Source organism: Staurois parvus, unplaced genomic scaffold (genome assembly GCF_062004578.1).
Source record: "Staurois parvus isolate SC_StPar_1 unplaced genomic scaffold, SC_StPar_1.0 ptg000014l, whole genome shotgun sequence".
NCBI lineage: Eukaryota > Metazoa > Chordata > Amphibia > Anura > Ranidae > Staurois > Staurois parvus.
Window position 1 is genome coordinate 2,432,180 of NW_028317810.1, and position 10,296 is coordinate 2,442,475.

General features: G+C 45.7%; 1 non-coding gene across 1 annotated transcript; it reads left to right on the forward strand.

Moving 5' to 3' along the window:
• Positions 1-7,706: 7,706 nt before the first annotated feature.
• Positions 7,707-7,808, forward strand: LOC149473487 (U6 spliceosomal RNA). The gene has a single exon (XR_016312771.1). It is a non-coding gene; the product is annotated as a U6 spliceosomal RNA (small nuclear RNA).
• The last annotated feature ends 2,488 nt before the right edge of the window (positions 7,809-10,296 follow it).

Genomic DNA, 10,296 nt, shown 5'->3' on the forward strand with positions numbered 1-10,296 from the left:
ATGCTTCGATAATGCTTTTTTGAAGCTTTAATGAAGCTTGGCAAATGCCCTGTGTGTGTGTTGATTTTCTATTTGTTTTAAAGGGGCCCAGTAGAATCCCCATTCGGCAAATCCCCATCTCTTTTCGCTTATTAGTACCCTCGTTAAGCAGCTCCCATGCTCAGAAGGACCCCCAGCTCTGCTGATGCTTCATTCAGTAGTACCCCCAGCTTTTAAGATCCCCTCTTCACTAGTAAACCCCAGCTTTTCTGATCCCCCACTCACTAGTAACCCCCAGCTCTGCTGATCCCACATTCAGTAGTAACTCCCAGCTCTGCTGATCCCCCACTCACTAGTAACCTCCAGCTCTACTGATCCCCCACTCACTAGTAACCCCCAGTTCTGCTGATCCCCCATTCAGTAGTAACGCCCAGCTCTGCTGTTCCCCCATTCAGTAGTAACCCCCAGCTCTGCTGTTCCCCCATTCAGTAGTAACCCCCAGCTCTGCTGATACCCAACTCACTTGTAACCCCCAGCTCTGCTGATCCCCCACTCATTAGTAATCTCCAGCTCTGCGATCCTCTGGTTTGCTGATCCTACTCTTTTTCTGGTCCCTGCTCACCTCCCACTATAGTGCTCCCACGCTGCGCACCACATGTGAAATCTGCCAGTTTCTCCTGCTCTGGTCTGCCAGCTCTGCTGAACCTCCATCACCCTGTCCTCTCTCACCAGGCCCTGCTCACCTTCTGCTTTAGCACGTGTGCTGACAGATCGCACCAATGCGTGGCCCCATATGACATCCACAAGGAGGAACATCCCACTCGGCCATCAATCTGCTATAGGCGCGGCCGGAAGGTGTTAAAATTGGAGTCCACTTTTTTGATTCAAGCATGGACTTAGATAAAGCTTGTTCTGAAGATTAGTCAAAGTCCTCAGTGTACATAGTTTCTAATATGGAGTACCCCATTTATCTCCTTCGTCCCTATCTCCATTCTTCAAAAATAAAAACAGTGAAAACAACACCCCTAGACTGATTGGAGAAATTAGTGAATGAGCATATGTGCCTGGCTGCTGGGCAAAATATCTGAGACCAATAGGGAGGACCTGGACATTATTCCTGTGCCTTCAACGGGTGTAGCACTACATATGATTGGCATTCAGAGTGCTTTAAAAAAGTGTTGCCAATGCCACATTTTGAAGCTAGTGTAAATGAGCCCTTACTGCCCCCACATTCAATATTCACAGCAAGATTACCTTATGTTTGTGCCCCTCATTTTCCCCACATTAGTGTAATCTATAGGTCTGGGGTATGCCTGCAGATCCCATAAGCACCCCCTTAAAAAAATTAGTACCCAAACATCCTAAAATTGAAAAGGTTAATTAACCACTTGCCCTCCAGAGGATTTACCCCCCTTCTTGACCAGGCCCTTTTCTTGCGATACATGCAGTGTTACTTTAACCACTTGCCTACCAGGCACTTATACCCCCTTATTTACCAGGCCAATTTTCAGCTTTCAGCGCTGCCGCACTTTGATTGACAATTGCGCGGTCATGCAACGTTGTACCCATATGAAATTTTGATCATTTTTTTCTCACAAATAGAGCTTTCTTTTGGTGGTATTTAATCGCCACTGGGCGCTTTACTTTTTGCGCTATAAAAAAAAAATGCAAAAAATTTGAAAAATTTTATAATAGAAACAAAGAAACTTTTTTTTTTTCAAACAGGTATTTTTTCTCCTTCACTGATGTGCGTTGATGAGGCAGCACTGATGGGCACTGATAGGCGGCACTGATGGGCACTGATAGGCAGCACTGATAGGCAATACTAATGAGGTGGCACGGATAGGCGGCACTGATAGACAGCACTAATGAGGTGTCACGGATAGGCGGCACTAATATGCAGCACTGATAGGCGGCACTGATAGGTGACACTGATGATGGGTACTGATAGACGGCACTGACTGGCATCACTGCTGGGCACTGACTGGCGGCACTGACTGGCACAACCCCTGGGCACTGACTGGTGGCACTGACTGGCAGCACTGCTGGGCTGTACTGGTGGGCGGCACTGGTGGGCAGCACTGGTGGGTGGGCACAGGTGGGTGGCACTGGTGGGCACAGGTGGGTGGGCACAGGTGGGTGGCACTGGTGGGCACAGGTGGGTGGCACTTCTGGGCACAGGTGTGTGACACTGCAGAGTGGCACAGGTGGGTGCACTGCTGGGCACAGGTGGGTGATCTGCTGGGCACAGGTGGGCGGAGCTAGTGGGCGCACTGCTGGGCACAGGTGGGCGGAACTTGCGGGTGGCACTGCTGGGCACCGATCATCAGGGCACTGATCATCAGTGCCCTGATGATCGGTGCCGATCCCCGCTCTGACAACTGCCGGTTCTCGGCAGTACTTTCCTCACGATCTGACAGCGTGAGGAAAGTGCAGCCGAGAACCGGCACTTGCATTTCCCTCTGATCAGCGTGTCATTGGACACCGCTGATCACGTGGTAAAAGGCCGCTGTGATTGGCCTTTTACCACATCACGTGATCAGCTGTGTCCGTAGGACACAGCGATCACAGAGATCGCCGGGTGCGCGCCCCCTGGGGCGCGCAGGAGAGCGCGTTCTGGGAGGACGTCATATGACGTCCACTCAGAACTGGCCGGCCGCAGTGCAGCCGTCATTCGGCTATCTGCGGTCAGCAGGTAGTTAACTGACAATTGTGCGGTCATGCAATGCAGCACCCAAATGAAATTTACGTCCTTTTTTCCCACAAATAGAGCTTTCTTTCAGTGGTATTTGATTACCTGTGTGATTTTAATTTTTTGCACTATAATTTAAAAAAGCTGACAATTTTGAGAAAAAAAACATTTTTGTCCAGTAAAAAAAAATGTAAAAATCAAATTTCATCATATTACGATCAAATATCAGTTATAGCATTTACAAATGGCGGTATATATACTGGAGTTTTTTTAAATTTTTTCCATAAATGGCGGCGATCATTGACTTATAGCGGGACTGCGGCGGGCATTTTGACACTGGGGGGAACTGACTTGGTGTCACTGACATCCCCACTGGCACCTGTGCTGCCCTGTAGCAGTATAGGGCAGAGGGGAAGTTGTTAAATAACAACAAAAGTCAAACATCTAAGAAAATATTAGGCCGCAACCCTTTATTGGGGTTAAAAACCTATAAGTAAACTCAATAAACGTTATAACCATAAACAAACCAGACTTTTTACAAATAAATACCAAACCAATAAATCGTACCTCCGCACACCTTACTTTGTGGTAAATACCCACTGTGAAGGGAATGACTTTTGGGGGTGGGCGGACCCCTGTTGTTCCTCTTGTGTGTAGCCCACCCTGTGCCTGTTAGGGGTACAGGGTGGTCTGTTCTGATATTGTGTAAACATGTATAGGTGGGGTGTGGGGGTTGTTCATGGTTTACTGCCATGTGGTCCCGTTGTTCTATTATGTGTTTGTGTATTGACTTGGTGGGGGGTGTTTCCAGCAGCCCTCCTGATGGGACTGTCTGTTGGGATGTGTCTCTGGTTGCTAAACTTGGTTTGCCCCGCCTTGTGTCCTTATGCAGGGAGGTGGGTTGTTCCCTTGAATGTTTATATCTTGTGTCTGTGGTAAAATAAAGCAGTTGACTTCCTGTCTTAAGAGAGTCTGGTGCTGTCTTATTTCCTGCATGATCAGCGGGTGGTGTCTGGGGATTTTGTGTTCGGACAGGGAAGCTGGAACCTAATGAAAATACCCAAGTGCAGTCGAGGTCCGGTTCCGTTACACCCACTCTCATAAACCCTTTTAGAAAAGTAATACTTTCACCCTTGAAAGTAAATAAATAAAACAACCTTTCCTATCTAACACATATACTCATTCCTATTCCAACCCCAACATAAATGAATAAATAATGAATAAGATGAAAATAGAAATAAAAAATTGAAAATAAAACATATAAAATATATAAAATGTCCCAAACAATTTCCAAAATATAAGTACAATCCAAAAATCCAAAAGGAACTCTCTCTAAATCCCGTGATGAAATTCCAATCCTCTTATTACTCTTCGTGAACCTCAAAGAAATAAAACTATAATAGTGTATTACCTTCTAAAAATGAATCATAAACATGAAAATACAATATCTGTGCAAATATAAGTGCACCAAAATATAAATATGGCTGTGAGCAAACAAGTGTATCATGCAAACGGCATATTGTGTACACTATAATCACAATAGAAAAACATACAGCACGCAAAAAAAAAAAAATTAAATGATGGCCAAATCGGCAGATCGTTTTAAAGATAAAGAATCTGCGCATGAGCCGTGACCTGCAAGGGACGGAAGTTATGGGGGGAACTTTATGATTTAGTTGGCCGATTTTTTTTAATCGGTGGTGGTAACGTTGTAACGTTTATCGTTCGAAAAATCGGCCGATGTTCGACCCGTCTGTGGCCTGCATAAGAGTCCCAGTCGGATGATGGGTTTTCCTCCAAATGTCCAGGGCCAATCAGGTTGACAGGCAACTAGCTGATCCCTGTGATAGCTGACAGCTGAATCCTCCTCCTGAAACAGACAACAGGAGAGCCAGGAAACTGTCCACTACAAAAATACCCTAGCAATAACTTTAACCACTTGCCCTCCTGAGGATTTCCCCCCCTTCCTGACCAGGCCATTTTTTGCATTATGGCGCTATATTACTTTAACTAACAATTGCGCGGTCATGCAACGCTGCACCCAAATGAAATATTTGTCCTTTTTTTCCCATTAAATGAGCTTTCTTTCGGTGGTATTTGATCGCTTGTTCATTTTTTATTTTTTGCGCTATAAAAAAAGACCAATGAGTTTGAGAAAAAAACAATATTTTTGACTTTTTGCAATTAACCACTTGCCCTCCAGAGGATTTAGCCCCCTTCCTGACCAGCCCATTTTTTGCATTACGGCGCTGCATTACTTTAACTGACAATTGCACGGTCATGTAACACTGCACCCAAATTAAATTTACGTCCTTTTTTTTCCCACGAATTGAGCTTTTTTCAGTGGTATTTGATCACCTGTGCAATTTTTATTTTTTGTGCTATAAAAAAAAAATCAACAAATTTGAGAAAAAAAAACTATATTTTTTACTTTTTGCTATTAAACATGTCCAGTAAAAAAATTTAAAAAAATCAAATTTCGTCATACGTTTACAGCAAAATGTATTCTGCTACATGCCTTTGCTAAAAAAAATCCCAAAACAGGTAAATTAATTGGTTTACATGAAAGTTGGTTTACAAATGGCGGTATATATACTGGTATTTTTATTTTATTTTTACTAGTAATGGCGGCGATCAGCAACTTATAGTGGGTCTGCGGCGAGCATTCTGACACTGGGGGAAACTAACTGGTGTCACTGACATCCCCAGTGACACCAATACAGTGATCAGTGCTAAAAAAAAAGCACTGGCACTGTACTAATGGCACTGGGCAGGAAGGGGTTAACATGAGGGGCGATCAAAGGGTTAACTGTGTGCAGGGAGTGTTTTACTAGGGGGCCGTGTCAGTGTGCTTCACTGTAATCACACTGCTCTGGATGGTTATGCTGTGCACAGCCATCCAGAACAGTGTGCCCGAGCTGACAGGGAGGAGGACTGTTAGTAAGCAAAACAGTCCTCCTCCCCATCAGAGATCTTCAGAAATCACCGGGCATCGGAGAGTAATTACTGTCTGGGACCCGGTGATTGACAGCTGCGGCCACGAATGGCGGCATGGGTAGGGCTCTTGCACGGCTCACTTGCGCCCCCTACCCCAGAAATGCAAAGTCACGTATATATACGTGATTTTGTGCCCTTGTGCTGCCCTGTAGCAGTAATTCTGCAATATGGCAGGCGGGAAGCGGTTAAATAAGCTTTAGCTAAACTAACATAGGGGTGCCAGGGGCTCGCTATCCCATGGGGCCTCTTCTTAACACTTGTGGCCCTAACATGCTCCCTTTGGAAACATAACATGGACTAATGACATACCGTATTTTTTGCCGTATAAGACGCACTTTTTCTTCCCCGAAACTGGGGGGGAAATGTCAGTGCGTCTTATGGGGCGAATATGGAGCGACCGGTCCGGTATTTCCACCGCGGCTGTGTCAGAATAACGGGCCGGCCGCTCAGCTCTGCAGCGGGACCTTACCTGTTCCTCTATCCAGCGGCGTGCTGTCTTCCCGGCTTCTGTAGTGTGGGCACTGGGCATGACAGCCGGGTGCCAAGTGCGCATGCGCAAGAAGCGGTGCTTTTTGTGAATGGTAAGGCGGTACCTGGGACACATGACAGATCCCAGAAGCCGCCGGACCAATCACAAAGCGCAAGTGCTTCTCGCTCATGCGCACTGGGCATCCGGCTGTCATGCCGAGCGCCATTACAGAAGCCGCGAAGACAGCGCGCGGCTGGATCGAGGAACAGGTAAGATCAAACAAAAACTCTGCGGAAGTAAGAGCGGGTACCTGTCAAATTCAGGTACCCGCTCCCCACCTCCCCAAAGGTCAGCAGTCATCTGTACTGTCCGCAGTCTCTGGTCATCCCTGTACTGTCCGCAGTCTCTGGTCATCCCTGTGCTGTCCGCAGTCTCTGGTCATCCCTGTGCTGTCCGCAGTCTCTGGTCATCCCTGTGCTGTCCGCAGTCTCTGGTCATCTCCTGTACTGTGTCTGCAGTCCATTAGTTCAGAATTTTTTTTTTCCTGTTTTCTGCCTCTAAAACCTAGGTGCGTCTTATGGTCAGGTGCATCTTATATGGCGAAAAATACAGTAGCTAGGCAGTACAGCCTCTTTGTCTGGTCTAGTTTCTGACTCTTGTATATAACATACTGCCATTTTGTGAAGTATATCTGTTTACAACATATCAGCAGTCTTCCATTTGGTGTCTGCCAAATGATCTCTCTTCAGATTTATATGAGTAAACAATGGTGTGTTGCAAAGGGGGGCTTTCTTCTAATTACATTGCAGCAGCAGCAGACAAAAAGGTGACTGCCATGAAGGAAAAAAAAAATTAAAAGTCCAACTAGCCCTGGACTCTTATCACATGTGTAGCTTTACATCACTTAGCACAAAACAACTACAAAACACTTACAGAAGACCAAACAGATGCGGTTTTTTTTTTGTTTCTGTGTTTTTTTAAATTTATCCCTGATCCCTTTAAATGTAAAATGTATTTGTGCCTTACTTCAAAGTATACCTGCAGCTATCCAAACAAGTACAAGCTAGGTCATATAAAATGGTAAGAAATGGATGTGTGTGAGTGCCCTTTCATCACCTAGATCAGCATTTCTCAAACTTTTTTTTAGTCAAGGCACCCTTTATTATTAATTGTGCACAACCTAAAGGCACCTCATTCTAAAATGTAAAAACAAAACCAATAGTTCTATATATATTTCAGCATCCACACACTTGGGTCACACAACATTAGAGATCTTTTTCTCCACCTCTGTAAACTGTTACTGAATAGTATTCTAGAGTCTTTTCTACATCAGTTTCTCTCCCTTTCTCTGCCAACATGACCCCAATGCTGATGGAGCAAGGGGCAAACAAGGATGTTGTGCAGGCACCAAACATCCTCCTTATCAATCGATGATATCATTGGTTGTTAGGATGCCAGTGGCTGGCCTGTGCGATACCAAAGGTTAAAATGCAACATTATAAAAATTGGTGGCTTTGTGTAACCATAAGGCAGGTTGATCCACTTGCTGGATTGTTGACACGTTTTGGGGTCCTCACTTCAGCAGGACAGATACTAAAATTGGAACAATACAGGGAAGATTAGCATGGCCCCTGCACAATGACAATTTTTGGACAATTTGTGGCAATATTTAGGCATTTTGCTATGGCACCTCTGAAGAAACCAGAAGGCACCCTGTTTGAAAAAGGCAGATCTAGAATGTCCAGGATCTCAAGAGCTCTGGGCATTCCATATGTTAATAACTACCAAAAAAGTTAAGTTTGGAGCTCTGCCCCACACACCCCTACACAGGGTGAGCCTCTAATGATATGACACATCAAGAATTGGCTCAGTTTAAATTCCTTCGAAGATGGGTAAAGATGTAGTATATGCAAGCACCTGTGAACTTTAAGTGTAAGGTCTTTGTAGAGCTATTCACTAATGTGCATTAAAAAAGCCCTACTTTTAAAAAAAAGATTGATACAGCATACACGATATAGCCAAATGTATGTAGGCACCCTCCAGATGATGGAGTTCAAGTGCACAAACACAGGTCCATTAGGACATGGTTTGATGAGTTATTATTATTATTATGCAGGATTTATATAGCGCCAACAGTTTGCTCAGTGCTTTACAATATAAAGGGAGACAATACAGTTCAATACAAGAGGGTTAGGTGGGCCCTGCTCCTTGGAGCTTACAATCTAAGAGGGAGGGGCTGGTGGGACAAAAAGTAATAACTGTGGGGGATGAACTGATAGGAGGAATAGAAAATTTTGTTATTAGCTGAAGGCAGGATAGGCTTCCCTGAAGAGATCGCCTAAAAGTGGGCAGAGTAGGCGATAGATAGATTGGGCTGGAAAATTCCAGAGCATGGGGGAGGCTCTGGAGAAGTCCTGGAGACGAGCATGGGAGGAGGAGACAAGGGAACTAGAAAGCAGGAGGTCGTGGGAGGAGTGGAGAGGACAGTTTGGATGATATTTGGAGACAAGATTGGTGATGTAATTTGGGGCAGAGTTATAAATGGCTTTATATGTTATTGTTAATGTTTTGAATTTTATCCGTTGGGCAGTCGGAAGCCAGTGGAGGGATTGGCAGAGAGGGATGGCAGATACAGAATGGTTAGTAAGGTGGAAGAGTCAGGCAGCAGCATTCATGATAGACTGAAGAGGGGATAGCCTGCAATGAGGTAGGCCAATGAGGAAGGAGTTACAATAGTCAAGGCGAGAGATAACAAGGGAGTGAATAAGTTGCTTAGTGGTTTCAGAGGTTAAGAACGGGTGTATCTTGGAGATGTTGCGGAGGTGAAGTCTACAAGATTTGGACAGTGATTGGATTTGGAGCTGAAAGGACAGATGGGAGTCTGGGATTACACCTAGTACCCTGGCATAAGGGAAAGGACTGATGGTTGTATTATTGATCTTGATGGAGAAATCAGTGGAGGGGGCACGGGCTGGAGGGAATATTATGAGCTCGGTTTTAGAAAGATTTTGTTTCAGGAGTGGAGTTACATCCATGCTGGTATGCAAATTAGTAGGTTAGTAATGCGAGAGGAGACTGAAGGAGTGAGGTGAGGAGTAGAAAACCAGAGTTAGGCTTACCGGTAACTCCTTTTCTACGAGTCTTCCAGGACAGCCCCTTGAGACGTAGAGCTCCTCCCTCCGGGTCAGGAAACACGCCATCCCCCACGCCTTTAAAAGGTGGACCTCCAGGCCTCCATCCCCAGTTTTACTCGAGAACTAGCGGAAGACACTGAAAGACACAAATATAGATAACCTCATATACAACACTTGTACATTTTCAGGGTGCGAAATCACGGCTGTCCTGGAAGACTCGCAGAAAAGGAGTTACGGGTAAACCTAACTCTGGTTTTCTCCCTGCGTCTTCCAGGACAGCCCCTTGAGACGATAATCAAGAACTTACCTCCTAGGGCGGGCCCACTGCCTGGAGGACCTTGGAGCCCCCGGTATATGAGGCCATGCCTGGATAAGCACACTTCCTCCTCCTCAATCTCTAAGGTCTCATAAAAAGCCTTCAGGAGATCATCCACATCCTCTAGGGCAGTGGTTCTCAACCTTTCTAATGCCGCGACCCCTTAATACAGTTCCTCATGTTGTGGTGACCCCCAACCATAAAATTATTTTCGTTGCTACTTCATAACTGTAATTTTGCAGTGGGAGGAATAGTGCCCCATCATTGGTGTCAGTGGGAGGAATAGTGTCCCATCACTGATGTCAATGGGAGGAATAGTGCCCCATCATTGGTGTCAGTGGGAGGAATAGTGCCCCATCATTGGTGTCAGTGGGAGGAATAGTGCCCCGTCATTGGTATCAGTGGTAGGAATAGTGCCCCGTCATTGGTGTCAGTGGTAGGAATAGTGCCCCATCATTGGTGTCAGTGGGAGGAATAGTGCCCCATCATTGGTGTCAGTGGGAGGAATAGTGCCCCATCATTGGTGTCAGTGGGAGGAATAGTGCCCCATCATTGGTGTCAGTGGGAGGAATAGTGCCCCATCATTGGTGTCAGTGGGAGGAATAGTGTCCCATCACTGGTATCAGTGGAAGGAATAGTGCCCCAACACTGGTGTCAGTGGGAGGAATAGTGCCCCATCGTTGGTGTCAGTGGGAGGAATAGTGCCCCA